The sequence below is a fragment of the Saimiri boliviensis genome, chromosome 4 (assembly GCF_048565385.1).
Source record: "Saimiri boliviensis isolate mSaiBol1 chromosome 4, mSaiBol1.pri, whole genome shotgun sequence".
Classification (NCBI taxonomy): domain Eukaryota; kingdom Metazoa; phylum Chordata; class Mammalia; order Primates; family Cebidae; genus Saimiri; species Saimiri boliviensis.
The window spans coordinates 60,328,830-60,355,757 of NC_133452.1; the positions used below are offsets into that span (position 1 = coordinate 60,328,830).

The 26,928-nt window shown below is 40.0% G+C and overlaps 1 non-coding gene across 1 annotated transcript in view; it reads right to left on the bottom strand.

Annotated features, from left to right (window-relative positions):
• Nucleotides 1-20,693, bottom strand: part of CCDC162P (coiled-coil domain containing 162, pseudogene) — an 88,255-nt gene extending 67,562 nt beyond the window's left edge. The window contains exons 1-2 of the transcript XR_012517118.1: nucleotides 20,553-20,693; nucleotides 19,770-19,917 (exon numbers count right to left, since the gene is read on the bottom strand). This is a non-coding gene — a transcript (coiled-coil domain containing 162, pseudogene). The remainder of the gene's footprint in view (nucleotides 1-19,769; nucleotides 19,918-20,552) is intronic.
• Nucleotides 20,694-26,928: the final 6,235 nt, after the last annotated feature.

Here is a 26,928-nt window from a genome sequence, read left to right on the forward strand (position 1 = left end):
ATTAGCATAATAACACACAACAACTGTGGTTGGATCAATATTAGTAAAAGAAAGATGGATTTGTTTTATAGCATGTTTGTATTCCAAGTGTCTTAACTCTCCTCTCTAGCCTACTGAGGGCCAAAATAATTGGGCTTGATGAGCTAGGACCCAGGGAGGAGGGTAGAGAGGTAAAGGAAGATAAGAGGAAGTCTGTGTGTGTCCTGCAGATTGAGTGAAGATAAGACTCTAAGTGACTGAGTTGGGAAAATAAGAAAATATTTCCCAGTATCTGGAGCTGAACTGTTCACTACACGTGGCCTCTAGCCACATGTGGCTGTTAAGCCCGTGAAATGTGGCTTGTCTGAGTTAAAATGTGCTGTCGCTATATAAAATATATACCAGATCTTAAAGACAGTACAAAAAATGTACAATTGCTTAATGATTTATTAATATTGATTATATGTAGAAATGATAATATCTTACAGACATTGGGCTAAACAATTATATTATTTAAAATTTCGTGTTTCTTTATACTTTTTAAAATGTAGCTACTAGAAAATTGTAAATCATGTATGTGGCTTGCATTCTATTTCTGCTGGTCAGTGCTGTTCTAGACTGTGTGCATATGAACAACAATTAACAGTAAGATTTCACTCTAACACAACAAGCATAAGTCAGAGATCACACTAGTTAGAATATCACTTGTTTGGTAGCTAAATCAATTTTGTCAATCTACGATTTTTAAGAAGATAAAATTCACATTAAACTCTATCTTCAGGAATAAACTCTCTAGAGATTGATATTAAAATATTGCAAGAGTATCTACAACAGTCCGATAAAATGTAAGCTGTCTCAACTTTATTCCCAAAGAAAGGGAGTTAATGTGAATTTTGATTATTGGCATTTTGTTAGGTAGGATTGAACTTTTTATTTTTATTTATTTATTTATTTTGAGACAGAGTCTTGCTTTGTTGCCCAGGCTGGAGTGCAGTGGCACAATCTCGGCTCACTGCAACCTTTACCTCCTGGATTCAAGCAATTCTCCTTCAAGCCTCAGCCTTCAGAGTACCTGGGACTACAGGCATGTGCCACCACCTCGCCCAGCTAATTTTTGTATTTTTAGTAGAGACGGGGTTTCACCATGTTGGCCAGGCTGGTCTTGAACTCCTGACCTTGTGATCCTTCCATCTCAGCCTCCCAAAGTGCTGGGATTATAGGCGTGAGCCACCATGCCAGGCCAGGATTTACATTTTATAGACTTTATAGAAAAATATGTTCTAGAAACACCAAAAGCACTAAGGGGAAAGCAGGTTTTTAGAGGGATAAAATTATTGTTCAGCTCTTTGAAATTTTTTTCTACTTCTGTTTTGAGTCTTTTTTTTTCCTTTGAGTCTTGGAAAACAGAAAAGAGGCAAACAAGATACATACAGCAATGTCAAGGAGGGTTTTCTAAGAGCCTCTCTGTAAGGATGTCAAGTTCTCAGGCCAGAGTAACAGAAAGGCCTCTCAAACTCTAGTTCTTCCTTCCCAGTGTGGCCTCCAGGGCTGCTTTAGAGCACTCTCCACCTGTGACTTGCTCTTAAGCAGACCTTGTATTTTCTTCGGATTAAAAAGTCTCTTCCCTAAGAACCCCCCATCTGTTACTCTGTCATGTTAATTCATTCCAGGTCTTATCTAGAGGGTGGTTTTGGGAGGCAGGATAATCAAGGAAGAGAAAATCTCAGCACAACACCTCACCTTGTGCTCGGCGGGCGTCTCATGGACGTAGTGGTGAGCGCCCAGGCCCTGTGATGTGACCAGACCTCCTTTTGCCATATTTACCCAGGAACTATCTTCCATGGTGGGGACCAGGTTCTCTGAAACCAAGGTAAGACCCAAAGTGTTGTCAGCGTTCACTCAACAGATCTGAAATAATTCAAAATTCCTAAGCAGATGCTCTGAAACAAAGAAAGAACAGAATCAGGACCCGCCCTATGTCTAGTTCACCCTATAGAATACAACTTGATGGCAGGTCAACCCTACTGTGGAGAAAGGGACACACCACCCTGGAAAGGGGCTGATTCCATGTTAAAAAAAAAAAAAAAGAGGCCGGGTGCAGTGGCTCAGCCTGTAATGCCAGCACTTTGGGAGGCCGTGGTGGGCGGATTACAAGGTCAAGAGATTGAGACCATCCTGGCCAACATGGTGAAACCCCATCTTTAGCAAAAATACAAAAATTAGCTGGGCGTAGTGGCCCGCGGCTGTAGTCTCAGCTACTCAGGAGGCTGAAGCAGGAGAATCACTTGAACCTGGGAGGTGGAGGTTGCAGTGAGCTGAGATGGCACCACTGCACTCCAGCCTGGCGACAGAGTAAGACTCTGTCTCAAAAAAAAAAAAAAAAAAAGGAACAAAATACAAAAGCATAATATGGTATTTGCTATTGAAATAGCAGAAAAGCCCCTTTTCTAGACAACCAGACATTCCTGATGCCTGCTATCCACATACCTGCAGTTCTTGGATTCAAAGGTGGCGCAGATACAGAAAGGACATGTATGCCCCTCTCATCACGATAGGATTGCTATCACTGGGCTCAGGGCCGTCATCCAAGCCCAGCAGTTGTAGGGACGTTGCATAGTTGTACCTTTAGCAGGCAGGAGATATGTCATAAGTGCATTTCACCACAAAGTGATTCCAAAAATTCACATGTACCAAACTGAAGTCATTTTATTTAATTTAAGGGCATTTCATGACAGTTTCCCTTTATAAATGTACTGAGGGGAAATAATTACTCTATATGTATACATGTAAAGAGAAGTTTCTCCTAGCAATGATTCTCATTAAAAACACAATCTTGGGGCCGGGCGCGGTGGCTCAAGCCTGTAATCCCAGCACTTTGGGAGGCCGAGGTGGGTGGATCACGAGGTGGAGAGATCAAGACCATCCTGGTCAACATGGTGAAACCCCGTCTCTACTAAAAATACAAAAAATTAGCTGGGCATGGTGGTGCGTGCCTGTAATCCCAGCTACTCAGGAGGCTGAGGCAGGAGAATTGCCTGAACCCAGGAGGCGGAGGTTGCGGTGAGCCGAGATCGCGCCATTGCACTCCAGCCTGGGTAACAAGAGCGAAACTCTGTCTCAAAAAAAACCAATCTTTGGATGAAGCATGAATTTTGTTGTCTGACCTGTTTTAAAAGTCTTGCTTTCATTTTGACTGCAAATATTTTTGAGTTAACATGTAAATTACATATTAATCAGTCACTCAGTTTTCCCCACAGTGTTTTTTTTTTGTGTGCGACGGAGTTTCGCTCTTGTTACCCAGGCTGGAGTGCAATGGCACGATCTCGGCTCACCGCAACCTCCGCCTCCTGGGTTCAGGCAATTCTCCTGCCTCAGCCTCCTGAGTAGCTGGGATTACAGGCACGCGCCACCACGCCCAGCTAGTTTTTTTGTATTTTTAGTAGAGACGGGGTTTCACCATGTTGACCAGGATGGTCTCGATCTCTCGACCTCGTGATCCACCCACCTCGGCCTCCCAAAGTGCTGGGATTACAGGCTTGAGCCACCGTGCCCGGCCCACAGTGTTTTAATCTACTTTTTTGAGTCACAACAATATGATTTAATTTACTCTGTCTCTTGTATCTGCTTGAGAGGCCCATCAGCAGGTTGGCTGACACTTATTTGTGATAGGTCATTTTCATTTTGTTTCATGGAGAGGTCATCATCCTTCATCTTTTCATTCTATCAAAAAATTAGCATTAACCAAATTACATAAACATTTGCAATATTATTAACAAAAATCACAGTCAGGTCACTGCAAAAGTAAACCTCATAATCCAAAGCATATTTAGATAAGCAAGTAGAAGAGGAGCTTTCTCTACTTCAAGCTGACATATTCAACCTGATATCTGGATTGCTACAATAAATTAGGGAGGTCACTGTTTTTACTAAACAAATCTTTGTTTCATGAAAGTAGTCACAGCTTTTAAATAATAGCCATCTAGCTCCCTGTGTTTTATGTAATTCACTTTATAAAAAGTTGATACAAGAATGTATATGTTTAAGACCTTGAACCGCTCTAATCTATCTTGTTCTGTACTGAGAGAGCTCAATGGATAAAGCTTCTTTCTGTGTATTAGCTATATGGTTCAGTCATTTACAGTCATGAGCCTGTCTCCACATTTGTACAATGGCATGATAATGTAAAATGATAAGGTGTTGTGAGAGTTAAATAACAGACGATATATAAAACCTCCAGCTTAGTGCCTGGTACCTGACAGATGCTCAAGATGCCAGTTGTCTCCTGTTCTGAACTTCAGTAGTCCTGTAGGACCTCTCACAGCATTGATGGTTTACACTTATTTCCACAGTCATCTTCCCCGATGCTGAGAGGGATGTGGTCATGCACCCCAGCCCCAGCTAATGCCGTGAGGAAGAAAATGCTGGTCTGAGGTCCTGCCCCTTGCCCTCTGGGCAGCCTCTTCTTAGCTGCCCTCTCTGCCTGTCCCTGGGCATATATCCCAATCTCATAAGGTGTGCACTTTCATAGTGGCACCGATCCCCACAAAAGTACTGACCTAGGAAACCCAATGGCTGAGCTAGGAACCCCCTATCTCTGGGTTATATTCTAATGATTGGTTCTTGGAATTCCAACAGGTTCTTATCGTAGGAACTGCTAGTTTTTCCCCAAAAGCCATTTTCCTCTTTTCCTACAGTAACTGTATATTTATCTTGCCACCTGATCACCCAGATAAACACAACATGTCCAAGCCTCTCTTGCAGCTAGGTGTGGCTACGTGACAATGGCATGGGAGTAAAGTGCCATGCTGCAGTTCCCGAGAATTTCCAGTAGAGGCAGCTTCTTCATCCCTTCTCCATCCTGTTACTTAGAGCATGAATGTGACAGCTGGAGCTCCATCTCAGAGTGGGCTTGATCTTGAATATGGAGCCACAGTTGTTAGAACTCCAAGATAGACAGGGCTGAGAGCCCTGAGGGCTCCAAGGTGCAAAGCTACCATACCAGCTCTGTACATCATACTATGAAATGTTCATATGAGGGACAGAGAGCAAAATTTCCACCTCCTTTAATCCTCTGTCATTTCATTTTACCATGACCAACAGCCAAACCTAATTGTAACTAATACAGTCCCCAAGACTCTAAAAATAGACTACCAGGCTTTTGACAGGAAGTGAGGAAGAGAAATGTTGACAGAAATATGAGGAAAAGTGGGTTAGAAAGTTGTCCAATTGAGTAGCATTAAGTGATTGCCCATTCTGCCTGTAGGTAGACTTGGCTTGCAGATCAGTGTACACATCAGTGTATTTCTGTGTAAACATCCCACAACCCTAGGACTGGAAAAGATCCTGTGAGGTTTGGTGCACTCACATGTGCACTCCTGTTCCTTAAAACAGAAGATCAACATTCCAAAATAGAGAACATCTCTGTTACGTTTTTAAAACCTATAGGAAAGCATATACCCTGAGGGTAGCTGAATTTTGACAGTTCCTATGAATTTGGGGTGAGAGGGGTTCAGTGGAGCCTTTTGCCTCCCAGCCTGTAGCACTCTCGGGTTGCCCTTCAGCACTGCTTGATGTGGTCCCAAAAGGAAGGCTCTGAGCCACATCCTTTCTCTGATGGGATTGTGATGCTTTCAGCTGCTTCTAAAATTACCCGGAATTACATAGGACAGGACAGAAAGTGACGTCAAGTTACAGTGGAACACATTTGAAGAACTGACTAAACAAACCACAAAAGTACTGCTGGACATGCAGGTGGCCTGCAAGAAAGGAAGGGAGCACAGATCAGGTGGAACAGAAAAAGGAGAGCGCCCAGCATCCTCCAGCAAAAGGGACCAACAACATCCCACAAAAGGAAACTGCTTAGCAAATACCAAGGCCAGGAGCATAGTCCCTTAAGCGTACCGTAGGCAGTGCAGGTAAGCAGCAGGGCAACCCCATCTGTGTTCAGTCTCACTCCCTGGGCGTGGGAATCTGCTGACCTTTAATGCCTGCAGCCCTTTGTCAGCATGACCGAGTTCATGTATTTAGACAGTTCTGAGATTTCTGCTGATTGCACATCTCATTTTCATCCGAGAAGTTGGCAGGGGAAATGGAGTGGGAAGTAGGTAGGAAAAGTAAGTCTGTTATATATTCCCCACACCCAAAATGTGTCTGCTGTTTACATGGGTTTATCCACTGAAACAAAGACTAGAAGGATATATATCAAATATTAATAATACTGTTGATATTCTGGGTGGTACAATAAGGGGTGATTTTAATTTTCTTTCTTGTATTTTTCCATATTTCCCTAATTTTCTGTGTTAAACACATGTCACTATTGTCATCAGAAAAAAATTTTTAAGTGAATGTTTTATTGAATTTGATGAGAAGAACCGGAACAAGAATGTCTTACGTTTCGCTGAATGTCTTGCACATTGGAGCTACTGTCTACACCACCATTTCTGTGTGAGTACACCTTCTTCTCACTACATCGCATTAGACCCAGAAATGCAGGGGAGCAGTAACAGAGAAAAATACGATGGCTCTCTCCTTCTCTCCTTGGTGTGGTCAGTGGGAAGAGGCAAAGGAAGGGCTCTAGCACTGCTCCCTGATGCTGCAACCTGGATGTGGTGTTTCCTGCTGCTTTACTACTCCATGAAGTTAAACAACAGTGACCAATTTGAACCATATCTTTGAAAATACAATGGTCAATAGCACTATGTAATGTCTATAAATAGCCACTTTAATAAATGTGCTTTTTTTCGTGAACATGAGTAACTTGATCTAATAATTACAGGTTCCAGAGGATCCACACAGGCCTAGCTGGGGTGTAATCTGTAGTATACAACAAAATGCAACTCAGCCATTGGAAAGAACAGCAGAGCTCCAAGACATATTGTTGGGTGAAAAAAGCAAGTTGCAGAAAGGTATGCATATAGTACGATATATCATTTATAGAAAAACCTCAAACACAAACTTATATGTATATTTTATGGGGACATACGTGTGCATGTAAATGCATTGAAAAGGTTCAAAGCAATAACAGTGTTTGCCTGTAAGGAGGTGGAATGGGGACCAGGATGGGTGACAGGGAGTAGTTAAAGGGGAATTTAACTTTTCGGTAATGTTTCATTTTTTTTTACAAGGATAAGACATTTATTTATTACTTCTATGATTTAAACTTAATTTTTAAAAACTCCTTAAAGAGAAAAACGGTAACTTGAGTGGAGAAACCTGGCATTACCACTGGCTTAACCAAGTGAGCTAGATTAACATCAGTGGTGATGTCATGATGATATCATGTTCCCAGGATAGGATGTGGTGAGGACACTTAGTCTCTGTGATATTCTTTTTCCTCTAAACCCATAACCCCAGTGTAACCACAAGAAAATATCAGAGGAACTCAAATCAGGCAAAGGTTTACAGGTTGCCAGGCCAGTACTCCTAAAGACTGTCAATGTCATGATAAACAAGAAAAGACTGAGGAGCTGCCACAGAGTGGAGGAGGCTGGGGAGGTATGATGATTAAATGTCATGTGGTATCCTGGATAGGATCCTGGGGCAGAAAGAGAACATTAATAGAAAAACTGGTGAAATCCAGATGAAGTCTAGCTTAGTTAACAGTAGGGCCGGACGCGGTAGCTCAAGCCTGTAATCCCAGCACTTTGGGAAGCCGAGGCAGGTGGATCACGAGGTCGAGAGATCGAGACCATCCTGATCAACATGGTGAAACCCCGTCTCTACTAAAAATACAAAAAACTAGCTGGCCATGGTGGCGTGTGCCTGTAATCCCAGCTACTCAGGAGGCTGAGGCAGGAGAATTGCCTGAGCCCGGGAGGCGGAGGTTGCGGTGAGCCGAGATCGCGCCATTGCACTCCAGCCTGGGTAACAAGAGCGAAACTCCGTCTCAAAAAAAAAAAAAAAAAAAACAGTAATGTACCAATGTTGGTTCCTTGGATGTGACAAATGCATCACTACAATGTAAGATGTCAATAATATAAGAAATTGAGCAAGAGCATATGGGAACTCTTTGTACTGTCTTTGCAGCTTTTCCGTAAATCTCAAACTATTTCAAAATAAATTTTAAAAACTCCCTAAAGGAAAGTGGGGGTAGGCATAGTGAGTCGCTCATGCCCGTAATCCTAGCACTTTGGGAGGCTGAGGCAGGCAGATTGCTTTGCAACCTGGTAAAACCCCATCTGTCTGTACCAAAAGAAAAAAAAAAATTAGCTGGGAGTGATGGTGTGCACTCACACACCCATATGTAGTCCCAGCTACTCTAGGGGTTGAGGCGGGAGGATAAGTTGAACCCAGGAGGCAAAGGCTGCAGTGAGCTGAAATGGCACCACCGCACTGCAGCCTGGGTGACAGAGTGAGACCCTGTCAAAAACAAAAATAAAACAAACAACAAAAAAAGGAAAGGTTACTGGTGAATGGCATTCAGTGAGAATTGATCAGAAGCTGTTCTGAAGTTGTGCTACAATTAGTGATTATATTTATTCTCTCAGAGATGCCAAAATGGACAGACAGTCCTATAAGGTTTGTTTTTCTTTATGCAGAAGGCCCTTAAGAAACTTGTCTGTCATGAGGTATTGGTTGCCACTTGCCAAATTCAGAATTAAAATGCTGACCAGCATGCAGATGCTAAAATCCTCACCCGACCACTACATGTTTCAAAACAGGAACACAACTTTAAAATTCATACCCACCTATCAAACGTAGATTAGGTCTTTTCACATAGTCCCATATTTCTTGGAGACTTTGTTCATTCCTTTTTACGCTTTTTTCTCTAATCTTGACTTCTCGTTTTATTTCATTGAGTTGATCTTCAACCTCTGATATCCTTTCTTATGCTTGGTCAATTCGGCTGTTGAAACTTGTGTATGCTTCGCAAAGTTCTCGTGTTGTGTTTTGCAGCTCCATCAATTCGCTTATATTCCTTTCTAAGTTGTTTATTCTCGTTAGCATTTCATCAAATCTTTTTTCAAGGTTCTTAGTTTCTTTGCATTGGGAATCTCTGGGACACATTTAAAGCAGTCTCTAGAGGAAAATATATAGCAATAAATGCCAATAAATGCCCACATGAGAAGCAAGGAGAGATCTAAAATTGACAACCTGTCATCAAAATTTGAAAGAGCTAGAGGCGCAAGATCAAAAAAACTCAAAACCTAGCAGAAGACAAGAAATAACTAAAATCAGAGAAGAAATGAAGGAGATAGAGACACAAAAAAAACTCTTCAAAAAATCAATAAATCCAGGAGCTGGTTTTTCGAAAAGATCAACAAAATAGACCACTAGCCAGATTAATAAAAAAGAAAAGAGAGAATAATCAAATAGATGCAATAAAAAATGACAAAGGTGATATCACCACAGATTCCACAGAAATTCAAACCATCATCAGAGATTATTACAAACAACTCTATGCACATAAACTAGTTAACCTGGAAGAAATGGATAAATTCCTGGACACTTACATCCTCCCAAGCCTAAACCAGGAAGAAGTCAAAACCCTGAATAAACCAATAACAAGGTCTGAAGTTGAGGCAGCAATTAAGAGCCTACCACCCAAAGAAAGCCCAGGTCCAGATGGGTTCACAGCCGAATTCTACCAGACATACAAAGAGGAGCTGATACCATTCCTTCTGAAACTATTCCAAACAATCCAAAAAGAGGGAATCCTTCCCAAATCATTTTATGAGACCAATGTTATCCTGATACGAAAACCTGGCAGAGACTCAGCAAAGAAAAGAAAACTTCAGGCCAATATCCATGATGAACATAGATGAAAAAATATTCAATAAAATACCAGCAAGCAGATTGCAACAGCACATCAAAAAGCTTATCCACCATGGTCAAGTAGGATTCATCCCAGGGATGCAAGGCTGGTTCAACATACACAAGTCTATAAACATAATCCACCAAATAAACAGAACCAAAGACAAAAACCACATGATTATCTCAATCGATGCAGCGTAGGCCTTTGACAAAATCCAACAGCCCTTTATGCTAAAAACCCTCAATAAACTAGGTATCCACAGAACGTATCTCAAAATAATAAAAGCTATTTATGACACACCAACAGCCAATGTCATACTGAATGGGCAAAAACTTGAAGCATTCCCTTTGAAATCTGGCACTAGACAAGGATGCCCTCTCTCACCACTCCTATTCAGTATAGTACTGGAAGTCTAGCCAGAGCAATCAGGCAAGAAAAAGAAATAAAGGGTATTCAAATAGGAAAGGGGGAAGTCAAACTGTCTCTATTTGCAGATGACATGATTGTATTCTAGAAGACCCCATTGTCTCAGCCCAAAATCTCCTGAAACTGATAAGCAACTTCAGTAAAGTCTCAGGATACAAAATCAATGTGCAAAAATCACAAGCATTCCTATACACCAATAACAGAATTAAAGAGAGCCAAATCAAGAACGAACTGCCATTCACAATTGCTACAAAGTGAATAAAATACCTAGGAATACAACTAACAAAGAACATAAAGGACCTCTTCATGGAGAACTACAAACCACTGCTCAACAAAATAAGAGAGGACAAACAGATGGAGAAACAATCCATGTTCATGGTTAGGAAGAATCAATATCGTGAAAATGGCCATACTGCCCAGAGTAATTTACAGATTCAACACTATCCCCATCAAGCTACCAGTGACCTTCACAGAACTGGAAAAAACCACCTTAAACTTTATATAGAACCAAAAGAGAGCCCGCATAGCCAAGTCAATTCTAAGCAAAAAGAACAAAGCTGGAGGCATCACACAACTGGACTTCAAACTATACTACAAGGCTACAGTAATCAAAACAGCATGGAACTAGTACCAAAACAGAGATATAGACCAATTGAACAGAACAGAGGCCTCAGAGGCAACACAACACGTCTACAACTAACTGATCTTTGACAAATCTGACAAAAACCAGCAATGGGGAAAGGATTCCCTGTTTAACAAATGGTGTTGGGAAAACTGGCTAGCCATGTGTAGAAAGAAGAAACTGGACCCCTTCCTAACACCTTACACTAAAATTAACTCCACATGGATTAAAGACTTAAACATGAGGCCTAACACCATAAAAACCCTAGAAGAAAATCTAGGCAAAAACATTCGGGACATAGGCATAGGCAAGGACTTCATGACCAAAACACCAAAAGCATTGGCAACAAAATCCAAAATAGACAAATGGGACCTAATCAAACTCCACAGCCTTCTGCACAGCAACACAGTCATTAGAGTGAATCAGCAACCAACAGAATGGGAAAAAATTTTTGCACTCTACCCATCTGACAAAGGGCTGATATCCAGAATCTACAAAGAACTAAAACAGATTTACAAGAAAAAAAGAAACAAACAAGCCCATTCAAAAGTGGGTGAAGGATATGAACAGACACTTTACAAAAGAAGACATACATGAGGCCAACAATCATATGAAAAAATGCTCATCATTAGTGGTCATTAGATAAATGCAAATCAAAACTACATTGAGATACCATCTCACGCCAGTTAGAATGGTGATCATTAAAAAATCTGGAGACAACAAATGCTGAAGAGGATGTGGAGAAATAGGAACACTTTTACACTGTTGGTGGGAGTGTAAATTAGTTCAACCATTGTGGAAGACAGTGTGGCAATTCCTCAAGGACCCAGAAATAGAAATCCCATTTGACCCAGCCATCCCATTACTGGGTATATATCCAAAGGATTATAAATCATTCTACTATAAGGACACATGCACACGAATGTTCATTGCAGCACAGTTTACAATAGCAAAGACCTGGAACCAACCCAAATGCCCATCGATGATAGACTGGACAGGGAAAATGTCGCACATATACACCATGGAGTATTATGCAGCCATCAAAAATGATGAGTCTGTGTCCTTTGTAGGGACATGGATGAACCTGGAAACCATCATTCTCAGCAAACTGACACAAGAACAGAAAATCAAACACCGCATGTTCTCACTCATAGGTGGGTGTTGAACAATGAGAACACATGGACACAGGGAGGGAAGCATCACACACTGGGGTCTGTTGGGGGGAAATAGGGGAGGGACAGAGGCGGGTGGGGAGTTGGGGAGAGATAGCATGGGGAGAAATGCCAGATATAGGTGATGGGGAGGAAGGCAGCAAATGACACTGCCATGTGTGTACCTATGCAACAATCTTGCATGTTCTTCACATGTACCCCAAAACCTAAAATGCGATAAAAAAATAAAAGATTCATACCCACATTCCTGTAACTCCTCCTAGCTGCCACATTTTTACTTAATCCTCATCTGATTTGACTAGCATTTAACATCCAGAATGGCTATATGCTATCAGTGGGGCCCTGATACAGTATAAAGTAACTCTTGGTCAAAGCAGAAATACTCAAGGAGGTCACAAAGTGACACCCATGGGGAAATGTGAAGAAAAGTAGAAAATGTTGGCTGTTGTCTCAGAATTTCGATTCTTAAACCCATTTAAAAAAAAAAAAAAGAAAAAAGAAAAGGAAAGGGGGAAAAAAGGAAAGGAAGAGAAAGGAAAGGGGGGGAAAAAGGGAAGGGAAAGGAAAGGAAAAAGGAAAGAGGAAAGGGGAAAGGAAAAGAAAGAAAATACTTCTATTCTCCAGGCCGTTTGTACGGCTGCCTCCTTCTCATTCATGAAATTCAACTCAATCCTCCCACCCCAAGATTTGGCTGACCTCTTGTCAGCGGGTGTTCCTCTCCACCCATTGTTCTCTGCCCCCTGTTTTCTTAGTGACACTCACAAGATAGAGATGTAGGTTTCTTTCTTTGTTCACTTGTTTATTGTATGTTGCTCTCAGGGCAGGGACTGGGTCTGTTTCATCCCCTCACCCAATTATAGTTCCCGATACAAAGGCAATATCCATGTAATAATCATGGAATGAATGAATGAGAAAGTAGTAAACTTTTGTGATCCTAATCTATGGAGTGATGGGTGTGTGTCGTGTGTCTTCCCTCATGCCCTATCTCTGGAATCTGAAAATCTACAGGTATTATTAGTCTCTTTATGGTCTGTTTACCATAAGTCAACTTCCAAATGTAGTGCTGATATTTTTCTCCCTTTGGGGAATTCCAAGATTCCAAGAACAACATTTATATGTCAGTAAATAGCTAGAGCAAGTGGTTTTCTTTTCTGTTTATTTGGGCAACTGCATTAAAAGCAGACTTTGGTGAAAACACAGACTGCATCCTAACAGTACCTGAATTTCCATCCCCTCTGCAAGTGGAAGAAAGCAGTAGGAGTAAAAAGTGTTAGTTGTCCCCTTCACTGCATGGCTGGGAGAAGAGAAGCAGAAGCTTTCCCTACTTCGATTTCCAGCAGTTTCTCACACTGTTGGGGTAGCTCGGTGTTTTCTGCCACTCGGCACTTACCTGAGCTACCATCTTCTGCTCTCACTGTTTACCTTCTGCTTTTCACTGGCACAGTGGTCCTACAGAGGTAACCCCCTTAATCCCCTAAGTGCCTATGGGCACTGCTACAACTCAGTTGCCCAGTGGCCAGGCCACACCCTGGACCTTACTGTTTCTCCATCATTTCAAACATGGAGCTCTTCATCTCTGACTCACTACCTTTCCTCACTCTTATTCATCTCCTCTCACCCCTTTGTGGACCCCTGGAATTTAACTCCCCTAGTCTCTCACTCAAGGGGAAAAGAGATTTGTGTTGATGGCTCTCAGATGTTAATACCAGAACTCCCGGGTAAAGGATGATTATTACATCAGCACCAAGAGGTAAACTGTCCGAGGCTTCGCATGATGGCTCACGCCTGTAATCCCAACACTTTGGGAAGCTGAAGCAGGTGAATCACTTGAGGTCAGGAGTTCAAGACCAGCCTGGCCAACATGGCGAAACCCCATCTCTCCTAAAAGTATGAAAATTAGTCAGAGGTGGTGGTGCACACTTGTGATCCCATCTACTTAGGTGGCTGAGGCATGAGAATCGCTTAAATCTGGAAGACAGAGATTGCGGTGAGCTGAGATCACACCACTGCACTGCAGCCTGGGTGACAGAGTGAGACTCTGTCAAAAAAAAAAAAAAAAAAAAAAAAAGAAGAAGAAGGAAGGAAGAAAAGAAGGAAGGAAGGAAGGAGGGAGGGAGTTAGAGAGGGAAGGAAGGAAGGAGGGAGGGAGGGAGGAAGGGAAGGAAGGAAGGAAGGAAGGAAGAAAAGGAAGGAAGGGGAAAAAAAAGCAAGAAAAAGGAAAAAAATGAGATAAATGATCTAAGAAAGTCCAGGATCTTAGAAGCAAAGACACAGTTCTGAGACACTGGGATAGACTCTGCCTTCTCATTCCTTTCTCCCCTACTCTATAGCCTCTATGTTTGTTTCAAGAACAGGAGAGTCAAATGTTTTTTAATGTCTCCTTGTTCATGTAAGATTTTCCTAAATGGTGACACATACTTCAGTTGTAAAATGGTAATGGGATAGAAAAAAAAATGTGGCTATTTTTTTCAACTCTGGCAGGATGCCAGCCAAGGAGTGTGTCACTCACTGGTAGTTGCATATCCTGTCAAGAAATTCAGGGGCCAGGGAGATCCATGCTGTGATATGTTTCCTCTGCTCCTGATCTGCGTGGCCAACTCATTCCTCATTAGATCTCTAGATCCTTGCCCAAACAAACTGAACATTTAGAGGAGTGTGTGTATGTGTGTGTGTGTGCGTGCGTGTGCACACAGCATGCGCACACACTCCCAACTAATCCATAACTCACTAGACACCTTGAGGTCTCTCTTTTCCCCATATCCAGCCTGGGATAATGGAACATGACAGTGCTTCTTTCTCCAACATTCTACCCAACTTCCCCATACCTTTGACTCTATACAATTTTCAGGCACTCTACAATCATGTTTAGGGGTGAAAGTAATAGAATTTACACAAATGGGGCTCACTAGAATTCATAGCATTGAGTTTTACCTGAAACCTCTTGACTATGCAGTCGTTCATGTATTTTTCTCTTTCTGATGGTCCTGCGACCTTTCCCATAGCCATGTACCTCCTCACATGTGACTCTTGCTGTCCACTTCACTAATGCAGATGTCCTCCACCTCTTTCCTCTCTCTGAGACAGCCAGGACCAGCCAGGAGCACTCACATCTTACCTTTCGACACCTGAAAATTCTACGTATCCCATTCACCTCAAGGAATGTGATGTCATTCTTGATTTCTCAAAATTACTCCTCCATCTGGTTTCTTCGTCCCAACCCCTCCTCTTCCCCAGGGTCATCTGTTTCTCACATTTCCCTTTTCATATTTCTATCTCCTCTTCTCTACTGCTTCCTCCCCTTAGACTAGAAACATATTTGGGCCTTCCCAACTTAAACAGGCAAACGAAATGAAACTCTTCCTTTAGAGTGACAAATAATATCAGATAAAAGCTTCAAAAATGTTATGGTACCACTGTAAAGACACATGTTTACTAGCTTTGTGAATAAACTTCTTTTCACTTCCAAACCTCATGCCTATCCTGTACAGCAGCTACCGATCTGGCTTCCTTGCCTCCAAACTCTTTCTCTTTCAGTCCAACTAACATTTTGTTGCCACATTAATTTTCCTTAAAAATATACCTTTGTATAAAATATTTTCCTTATAGGATAAGGCATAGATTCCTTTTTCCGGAATGCATGAGCATTCACTACCAGCACCTCTCCCTGACAAACAAACATCTTTTCTTTTCACTATATTTCCACAGGAATCTTCCACTTAACTAAGCTGACTTTGAATCTATCACATCCATTATCTCCTCAACATGCCCTTCCTGCTGTACCTCCTAGAACGCACTCCCTACTTTCCTCCCCACCACTTCCCTATATCTTATGCTTCCTTCAAACCCAGCTCAATTTCCTCTCCTTCAAGGAAGGGGCTTTCCCCAATAGAATCAACCCTTTGGGGACCACTTTCTAAATACAGTATTTAATAACTGTTCAACACATTGGGGGCTTAGCCCTAGAATGTACAGCCTGCCTTGGTATTTATTGGTTTAAGTATCTGTCCTTGTAGGAACAACATCTTATGTTACACTTCTTCATATCTTTTTTTTTTTTCTTTTTTTTTTTTTGAGACAGTCTCGCTCTGTTGCCAGGCTCCATGCTGGAGTCCAGTGGCATGATCTCAGCTCACGGCACCCTCCACCTCCCGGGTTCAAGCAATTCTCCTGCCTCAGCCTCCCAAGTAGCTGGGACTACAGGCGTGCGCCACCACATCCAGTTAATTTTTGTATTTTTAGTAGAGACTGGGTTTCACCATGTTGGTCAGGATGGTCTCGATCTCTTGACCTCGTGATCTGCCCGCCTCAGCCTCCCAAAGTGCTGGGATTACAGGCGTGAGCCACCATGCCCGGCCTATATCTTTCTTTTTAATTAGCACTTAATATTTCTTATAATGAAAATAAACCTGGATAGATAATACAGATTTTGGTGGGGAGGGTTTTAAAAAAAACACCAGAGTAAATATCTAAGGGCTACACACAGGTGGCAAGTTAAATAAAAAGGCATATTGGTTATTTCTTCCCGTAGTACCTGACAAAAGTTGATGTTGCTATAAATATTCTCCCAGACTTGGTCATAGTTGCAATGATGCAAACGCTGGGAAGCCACAAAAGATGGATGATGTGGAGCTAGCATGACTGTCTTTGCAGCATGATCTTGGAGCACTTGCATTACTCACTCAGGGCTGGAAATCTCAGGTAGAATAGAGATGAGAAGGAAGGGTTATGAGAAGCATATTCCCTTTTTATCAGCAAGACTTTAGTCCCATACACGTGAACAAGGAAGAAAGTCTAGGTGGAACTTTATTCAATTAAAAAATAAAATGAAAGTCCAACATCATGATTCCCCAAATATATCTGTCCATTCAGCACTATAAGTATTCAGATATACATCATAGCACATTTAAAAATTCTGTGACTGCTGCGTGTGGTGGCTCACACCTTTAATCCCAGTGCTTTGGGAGGCCAAGTTGGGAGGATCATGATGTAGGGAGTTTGAGACAAGCCTGGCCAACATGGTGAAACCCCGTCTACACTAAAAATACAAAAATTAGCTGGGCTGTGGTGGTGCACATCTAGTCCCAGCTACTCAGGAGGCTGAGGCAGAATAATCTCTTGAACCTGGGAGGCGGAGGTTGCAGTGAGCCAAGATTGTGCCACTGCACTCCAGCCTGGGCGACAGGGCAAGACTCCATCTCAAAAAAAAAAAAAAAAAAATTATGTGACAACCCCCTAAAGACAATAGCAGGCAGTACTCCCACAAGGGTTGTGGTATCAGTGAAAAGATAAACACCCATCAGCATTGGGTGCAAACTCTGTCAACTGTTGGAAAGCTTCTGGGCAATGGAAGAGGGGGCAGAAGCATAGCTCAAGAAGAGCACAAGCTTTGTAAGGACACAGACCTGGGCTTCTAACTCTGCAGGAATCCTGGCTTTTCCATGCGGAGCAGAGCAAGTCATCCTAACAAAAATACCAATGATGTCTCACCCAGAGTGCTGCAATAATGCTTACCATGTAGGAGGAGCTGAATAAATGTCCCTTCTTCTCATCTGGAGGTAAAGAATTGAACAATAATCCCATAACTGAATTGCTACTTCAGTGAAACATATAAGCTATGTCACTTTAATATCACAAAGAACTTCAAAGATCATTTATTTCAATTCCCATCAAAATACCTAAGGCATTTCTTGCTGATATAGAAAAAGTCACCCTAAAATTTATATGAAATCTCAAGTGACCTCAAATAGCTAAACAATTTTCCAAAAGGACAAAGTTCAAGAACTTACACTCCCTGAATTCAAAAAATATTACAAAGATAATAATCAAAACAGTATGGTATTGGCATAAAGACAGACATGTAGGCCAATGGAATAGAAGAGAAAGCCTATAAACAAACCCTTAAATATATGGTTAAGGGTTCCAAGACCACTCAATGGGGAAAGGACAATGTCTTCAATATAAGTTGTTGGGAAAACTGAATTTGCAAAAATAATGAAGTTTTATCCTTATATTGCACCACATACAAAAATTACTCAAAATGAATTAAAGCTCTAAAGGTAAGACCTAAAACTATGAAACTCTTAGAAGGAAACATAGAGGAAATGCTTCATGATATTAAATTTAACAACCATTTCTCGAATGTAATACCAAAAGTCCAAGCAACAAAAGTGAAAATAGCTAAACAGGACAACACCAACTTAAAAACTTTTGTGCAGCAAGGAACACAAATCAATTGAAATGAAGAGTTAACCTATATAATGGAAGAAAAGATTTGCAAATTATCTATCCAATAAGTGGCCAGTAGTCAGAATACATAAAGAACTCCAGCCTGGGCCGGGCGCGGTGGCTCAAGCCTGTAATCCCAGCACTTTGGGAGGCCGAGGCGGGTGGATCACGAGGTCGAGAGATCAAGACCATCGTGGTCAACATGGTGAAACCCCGTCTCTACTAAAAATACAAAAAATTAGCTGGGCATGGTGGCACGTGCCTGTAATCCCAGCTACTCAGGAGGCTGAGGCAGGAGAATTGCCTGAACCCAGGAGGCAGAGGTTGCAGTGAGCCGAGATCGCACCATTGCACTCCAGCCTGGGTAACAAGAGCGAAACTCCGTCTCAAAAAAAAAAAAGAAAAAAAAAAAAAAAAAAAAAAAAAACTCCAGCCTGGGTGCAGTAGTTCACACCTGTAATCCCAGAACTTTGAGAGGTCAAGACAGGTGGATTGCTTGGGCATAGGAGTTAAAAGATGAGCGTGGGCAACATGGCAAAACCTCATCTCTACAAAAAATACCAAAAAATTAGCCTGGTATAGTGGTGTGTGCCTGTAATCCCAGATACTCAGGAGGCTAATGGGGGAGAATCACTTGAGCCGAGGAGGAGGAGGTTGCAGTGAGCCAAGATGACACCACTGCACTTAAGCCTGGGTGACAGATGAGACCCTGTGGCAAAAAGAACTACAACTCAACAACAAAAAATCAAATTAACTGATTTAAAAATAGGCAGTCAATTACAAAAAATGAAAATAAAAATAAAGATGAAAGAAAAAATAGGCAAAGGATTTGAATAGCTATTTATCTAAAGATGATTTACAAATGGCTAAGAAGCATATAAAAGATGCTCAACATCACTAATCTCAGAGAAATTCAAATCAAAACCACAGTAAGACTTCACCTCACACTCATTATAATGGTTGCTATTAAAAATCATAAAATAACCAGTGTTGGTGAAGATGTAGCAAAACTGGAACATTTGTACTGTTGGTGGGACTGTAAAATGGTACAAATGCTATGGAAAACAGTATGGTGGCTCCTAAAAAAACAAATACATAAAATTACCATGTGATCCAGAAACTGTACTTCTGGATATATATCCAAAAGAATTGAAAGCAGCAACCTGAAGAAGTATTTGTACTCCCATGTTTATAGCAACGTTATTGACAACATCCAAAAGGTGGAAGCAACACAAATCCTCACATTAGATGAATTGATTTTTTAAAATGCAGTATATACTTACGAGGGAATACTATTCAGCCTTCAAAAATGAAGGTAATTCTGACACATGCTACAACATGGATGAAGCTTGAGGACATTATACTAAGTAAACTAAACCAAAAAGACAAATATTGCATGATTCCACTTATATGAGGTATCTAAAGTACTCAAACATAAAGAAAAAGAAAGTAGAATTGTGGTTGCCAGGAACTGGGAGGAAAGGAAAATGAGAGTTTTTGTTTGATGGGTATAGAGTTTTAGTTTTGCAAGACAAAAACATCTTGGAGATATATCGTGAAACACTGTGAATGTATTCAATGCCCCAATTACCTTTGGAGGTGTCATGTTCCTTTGGAGGTGTCATGTTTCCTTGCTTTTTTGCTTCTTGTATTCTTATATTGATATCTGCATATCTGGTGGAATGGATGCCTTTTCCAATTTGTGGGGTAGCTTTAATAGGGACACATTTTCTGTATCCCTGAATTGTATACAGTAAATATTTATTTAATGTCATCAATAGGCTCTTAGAAACCACAACTTTAAGCAAAAACATGTAGAGCAGGTCCTCAAATAACATCATTTCATTCAATATTGTTTTATTGTAATGTTGATGAGAAAAAATGTTGATTTTCTTAAATGTTGTTTTGTTTAAAGTTGCAATTTCCAAGAATCTATCAATGGTGTTCAGTGAGGATTCACTGTACTTAAAGGTGGTTAAGACAAATTTTGTGTTACTTTTTTTTTTTTTTTTTCTTGAGACAGAGTTTCACTCTTGTTACCCAGGCTGGAGTGCAATGGCGCGATCTCGGCTCACCGCAACCTCCGCCTCCTGGGTTCAGGCAATTCTCCTGCCTCAGCCTCCTGAGTAGCTGGGATTACAGGCACGCACCACCATGCCCAGCTTATTTTTTTGTATTTTTAGTAGAGACGGGGTTTCACCATGTTGACCAGGATGGTCTCTATCTCTTGACCTCATGATCCACCCGCCTCAGTCTCCCAAAGTGCTGGGATTACAGGCTTGAGCCACCGCGCCCGGCCTACATTTTTTTTTTTAACCAAAATAAAAAAGTATCATTTAGGTGCAGGCTTCCCAGGGACCAATGACTGGCCCACCTGGTGCCTACAGCTGCCGGCAAACCCATCTTCTCCAATGGCAGAGCCATCATGTACTACACCAGTATCCTGGAAGCAATAACCAGCATGCCTGGTGCCTGCTGCCAGCAATACTATCCCTGCAACCAGCAGAGATGCCATGCCCAGTGTGTGCCCCCCAGAACCTGAGAATTGGCCCACTTGGTGGCCCTTACCTCAAGCAGAGCCACACCACTGACTTCATAAACACCCAGAGCCTAGGCTGGTGAGGTACTTGCAGATACCACTAACACTGAATACAGCCAAAGAAATCATACCCATCCACAACCAAAACTAAAGCATCCTTACCTAACCAGCACTATAGGACATATCTATGGGGAAAATGTATCCTTATAAAAGTTACCCCATAAAACTGGAAGAGGCACCCATTCCACCTGATAGGCAGATATCAACATAAGAATACAAGAACCAAGAAAGCAAGGAAATATAACCCTTCCAAAGGAACATAGTAATTCTCTAGTAACAGACCCCAAAGCAAAGGCATTCTATAAAATGCCTGGATAGGAATTCAAAATAGTGATATTAAAACAGCTTAGTGAGATACAAGAGAAAACACACCATTCAATGAAATCAGAAAAACAATTCATGATCTAAATAAAAAATCTGTCCAGGCATGGTAGTTTATACCTGTAATCCCAGCGCTTTGGGAGGCTGAAGAAGGAGGACTGCTTGAGCCCAGATGTTCAAGACCAGCCTGGGCAACACAACGAGATCTTGTCTCTACTAAAAAGTTTTTAAATTAGCTAGGTGAGGTAGTGCATGCCTGTAGTCCCAGATACTTGGGAGGCTGAGGTGGGAGGATTGTTTAAGGCCAGAAGTTCAAGGATGTAGTGAGAGCTCTGATTGTGCCACTACATTCCAACGTAAGTGACAAAGCAAGACACTGTCTCAAAAACAAACAAATAAATAAAAATAAATAAATGAGAAATTCAACAGAGATGAATATCATTAAAAAAAAAAACTCGAACAGAAATCTTGGAGTTAAAGAATTCAGTAAATAACATAAGAAATACAATTGAGAAATTCAACAATAGACTAGATCAAACAAAAGAAAAAATTTCTGAACTTGAAGGTCTTTTAAAATAAGCCAGTCAGACAAAAAAGAAAAAAGTGAAGAAAACTAAAGAATTTATATGACACCATTAAGTAAACAAATATTCATTTTATGTGAATTCCAGAAGGAGAAGAGCTGGAACAAGGCATATAAAAACCTATACAGCCGGGTGCGGTGGCTCATGCCTGTAATCCCAGCACTTTGGGAGGCCGAGGCGGGTGGATCACAAGGTCAAGAGATCGAGACCATCCTGGTCAACATGGTGAAACCCTGTCTCTACTAAAATACAAAAAATTAGCTGGGCATGGTGGCGCATGCCTGTAACCCCAGCTACTCAGGAGGCTGAGGCAGGAGAACTCCCTGAACCCAGGAGGCAGAGGTTGCAGTGAGCCGAGACTGCGCCATTGCACTCCAGCCTGGGTAACAAGACCGAAACTCTGTCTCAAAAAAAAAAATAAAAATTAAATAAATAAATAAATAAATAAATAAATAAATACAAATAAAAACCTATAAAATAATCACTGAAATCTTAGCAAGTTTTGGTAGAGACATGGATAACCATATCTAGTAAACTCAAAAGTTCCCAAATTCAACCCAAAAAGTCCTGTCTGAGGAACATTATAGTTAAACTGTCAAAAGTCAAAGACAGACAAAGGAGAAAATTCTAAAAACAGTAAGAGAAAAGTCTCAAGTAACATATAATGAAATCTCCATCAGACTAATGGAGATTTCTCAACAAAATCTTGTGGGTCAGAAGATAATATAATGATATATTCAAAGTGCTAAAAGAAAAGAAAAACTGCCTATCAAGAATACTATTCCTAGCAAAGTTAACCTTCAGAAATGAAGGCAAAATAAAGTTTTTCCTGGAGAAGGAGAAAATGGGGAATTTTTCACCACTGGACTGGCCTCACAGGAAATACAGAAGTCCTATATCTGGAAGTAAAAGGGCAATAACTACCAGTCACTGATAGAGCCAATACACATAAAAAAGTGAAAGAAATCAAATATTTTTGCTACAGAAAACCACCAAACTCCAAATGTAAACAATAAGAAAGAAGAAAGGAACAAAGACTATATAAAACAACCAGAAAACAACTAACAAAATGACAGGAGTAAGCCTTCGCCTATCAACAATAACTTTCAATGTAAACAGTTTAAATTCCCCAATTAAAAGACATAGACTGTCTGAATTGATTTTTTTTTAACAGACCCAACTATATACTGCCTTCAAGAAACTCACTTCATCTGTAAAGACATGTAAACTAAAAATAAAGGGATGGAAAAAATATTTCATGCAAATGGAGGCCAAATGTGAGCAGGTGTAGCTATACTTGTATCAGATAAAGTAGATTTTAAGTCAAAAACTGTAAAAAGATATAAAGTCCATTATATAATGATAAAGGGATCAATTCAGCAAGAGTATATAGTAATTATAAATATATATGCACCTAACACCAGAGCACCTAGATTTTTAAGCAAATATTATTAGATCTAAAGGGAGAGACAGACTCCAATACTGTAATACTTGATGTCTTCAAATTCCACACTCAGCACTGGGCAGATCATCTAGATTAAAATTCAATGAAGAAATACCAATCTTAAATTGCACTATAGACAAAGGGACCTAATAGACATTTACAGAACATTTTAACCAACAGACACAGAATACACATTCTTCTCATCTGCACATGGAACATTTGCTAGGACAGACCATATGTTAGGCCACAAAACAAGCCTCAAAAAATTTTTAAAAATCAAAATTCTATTAAGTATCTTTTCAGACCTCAATGGAATAAAACTAAAAATCAATAACAAGGGAAACTTTGGGAACAGCACAAACTGATGGAAGTTAAACAACATGCTCCAGAATGACCAATGAGTCAATAAAGAAATTAAAAAGCAAAGTTTAAAAATTTATTGAAACTAATTAAAATGGAAATACAATAGAGCAGCCAGTGCAGTGGCTCACATCTATAATCCCAGCACTTTGGGAGGCCAAGGTGGACAGATCACCTGAGGTTGGGAACTCAAGACCAGCCTGGTCAACATGGTGAAACCCCATCTCTACTAACAATATAAATGTAGCCAGGTATGGTGGCAGCATCTGTAATCCCACCTACTCATAAGACTGAGGCAGAAGAATCACTTGAACCCAGACGTGAAGATTGCAGTGAGCTGGGATTCTGCCACTGCACTCCAGCCTGGGCAACAAAGTAAGACTCCATCTCAAAAAAAAAAAAAGAAAAAAAAGAAACACAACATATCAAAACCTATAGGATACAGCCAAAGGAGTATAAGAGGGAAGTTTATAGCAACAAACACCTACACCAAAAAGTAGTAAATTTTCAAATGAACAACCTAATGTCGTACCTCAAGGAACTAAAGAAGCAAGAACAAACCAAATCCAATCTAAGTACAAAAAAAATAATAAAGATCAGGACAGAAATAAATTATTTAAAAACTAAAAAAAATATAAAAGATCAATGAAACAAAAAGCTGGTTTTTAAAAAAGGTAAACAGGCTAGGTGTGGTGGCTCATGCCTGTAATCTCAGCACTTTGGGAGGCTGAGGCAGGTGGATCACCTGAGGCCGAGAGTTCAAGACCAGCCTGACCAACATGAAGAAACCCTGTTTCTACTAAAAACACAAAATTAGCTGAGTGTGGTGGTGGATGCCTGTAATTCCAGCTACTTGGGAGGCTGAGGCAGGAGAATTGCTTGAACTCAGGAGGCAGAGGTTGAGGTGATCACACCATTGATCACACCATTGCCAAGATCACACCATTGCACTCCAGCCTGGACACCAAGAGCGAAACTCCACTTCAAAAAAATAAAGAAAAGATAAACAAAATTGAAAAACCATTAGCTAGACTACCTAACAAAAAAAAATCTAAATAAATCAAATTAAAAATGAAAGAGGAGACATTAAAACTGATACCACAGAAATACAAGGATCATTAAAGACTATCATAAACAACTATATGCCAACAAATTAGAAAACCTAGAAAAAATGGAGAAATTCCTGGACACATGCAACCTATCAAGATTGAACCAGGAAGAGGCAGAAAACTTGAACAAAGCAATAACAAAGAACAAGACTGAATCAATAATAAAAAGTCTCTCAACAAAGAGAAGACAAGAACTGATTGACTTCACTGCTGAATTCTAACAAACTTTTAAAGAATTAACATGTATTCTTCTTATACTATTCCAAAAACATGAAAAGGAGGGAATTCTTCCAAATTCATTCTACAAGGCCAATATTACCCTAATGCAAAATCCAGACAAAAACATAACAAAAAAAGAAAACTACGGGCTAATATTCCTGATGAACATAGATGCAAAAATCTTCAAAAAAGAAGTAGTAAACTAAATCCAACAGTGCATCAAAAAGATTAATACATCATGATCAAGTGAGATTTATCCCAGAGATGCAAGGGTGATTCAATATATGCAAATCAATAAACGTGATGCATCACACAAAGAGAATGAAGAACAAAAACACATGATCATTTCAATAGGGACAGAAAAAGCATTTGATAAAACTCAACATCCCTTTACGATAAAAACTCTCAACACATTAGGCATAGAAGAAATTTGCCTCAGTGTAATGAAGTCCACATATGACAAACTTACAACTAAGTTTTCAACTTTTCCTCTAATAGCTGGAACAATATAAAGGTGACTACTTTCCCCACTACAATTTAACAATGCATTATAAGTCCTAGTCAGAGCAATTAGGCAAAACCAAAGGGCATCAAAATTGGAAAGAAAGGAAGTCAAATTGTCTTTTTGCAGACAATGTGATCTTATAAGCAGAAAAACCTAAGGACTCTGCCAAAAACTCATAGAACTGATAGACAAATTCAGTAAAATTGCAGTATACAAAATCAACATACATAAAGTATTAGCATTTCTATACACCAATAACAAACTAGCTTAAAAAGAAACCAACAAAGCAATTACATTTTCAATAGCTATGAAAAATATTACATAGGAATAAAATTAACCAAGCAGGTGAAAGATCTCCACAATAAGAACTAAAAAGTACCGATGAAAGAAATGAAAGAAGACACAAAAAAATGGAAAGAAATACCATGTTCATGGATTGAAAAAATTAATATTATTAAAAATGACCATACTCAAATCGAGCGACAGATTCAAAACAATCCCTATCAAAATACCACTGACATTCTTCACAGAAATAGAAAAAATAATCCTAAAATGTATATGGAACCACAAAAGACCCAAACAACCAAAGCAATCCTGACTAAAAAGGACAAAGTTGGTAGCATCACATTATCTGACTTCAAAATATATTATAAATATGCTGTAACAAAGCAGCATGGTACTGGCATAAAAGCAGGTACATGGATCAATGAAACAGAACAGAGAACCCAGAAATAAATCCACATATTTATAATCAACTGATTTTTAACAAAGTCACCAAAACCATACACTGCAGAAACAGTCTCTTCAATAAATGGTGCTGGATAAACTGGATGTCTGGATACACAGAAAAATGAAACCCTTATCTCTCACCATATACAAAAATCAACTCGAAATGGATTAAAGATTAAATATGAGACTCTGAACTGTAAAACTATTAGAAGAAAGTACAAGGAGAAATACTTCAAAACATTGGTCTAAGAAAAGATTTTATGGATATAATCTCCAAAGCATAGGCAACAAAAGCAAAAATAGACAAATGGGATTATATCAAACTAAACACATACACGCACACACAAATAATCTGATTTTAAAATGGGAAAATGATTCTAAATAGATATTTATCAACAGAAGACATTCAAACGACCAACAAGTACATGAAAAATGCTCAACATCATTAATCATCAAATGCAAATTAAAAAAACCCCAGTGTGATATAATCTCATTCCAGTTAGAATGACTATTAACAAAACGACAAAAAAAAAAAAATCAAATTCTGGCAAGGATGCAGAGAAAAGGAAACTTGTATACACTGTTGAACTGTAAATTACCATAGCCATTATTGAAAAAGTATGGAGGTCCCTCAAAAACCTAGAAATAGAACTACCACATGATCCAGGAGTCTCACTATGGGGTATAAATCCAAAAAAAAGGAAATCAGTATATTGAACAGATATCTGTACTCCTATGTTTATTGCAGCCCTATTCACAATAACCAATACAAAAGTGTCCATTAACAGATGAATGGATAAAGAAAATGTGTTATATATACACAATGGAATACTATTTGGCCATAAAAAAATGAGATCCTGTCATTTGCAACAACATTGAT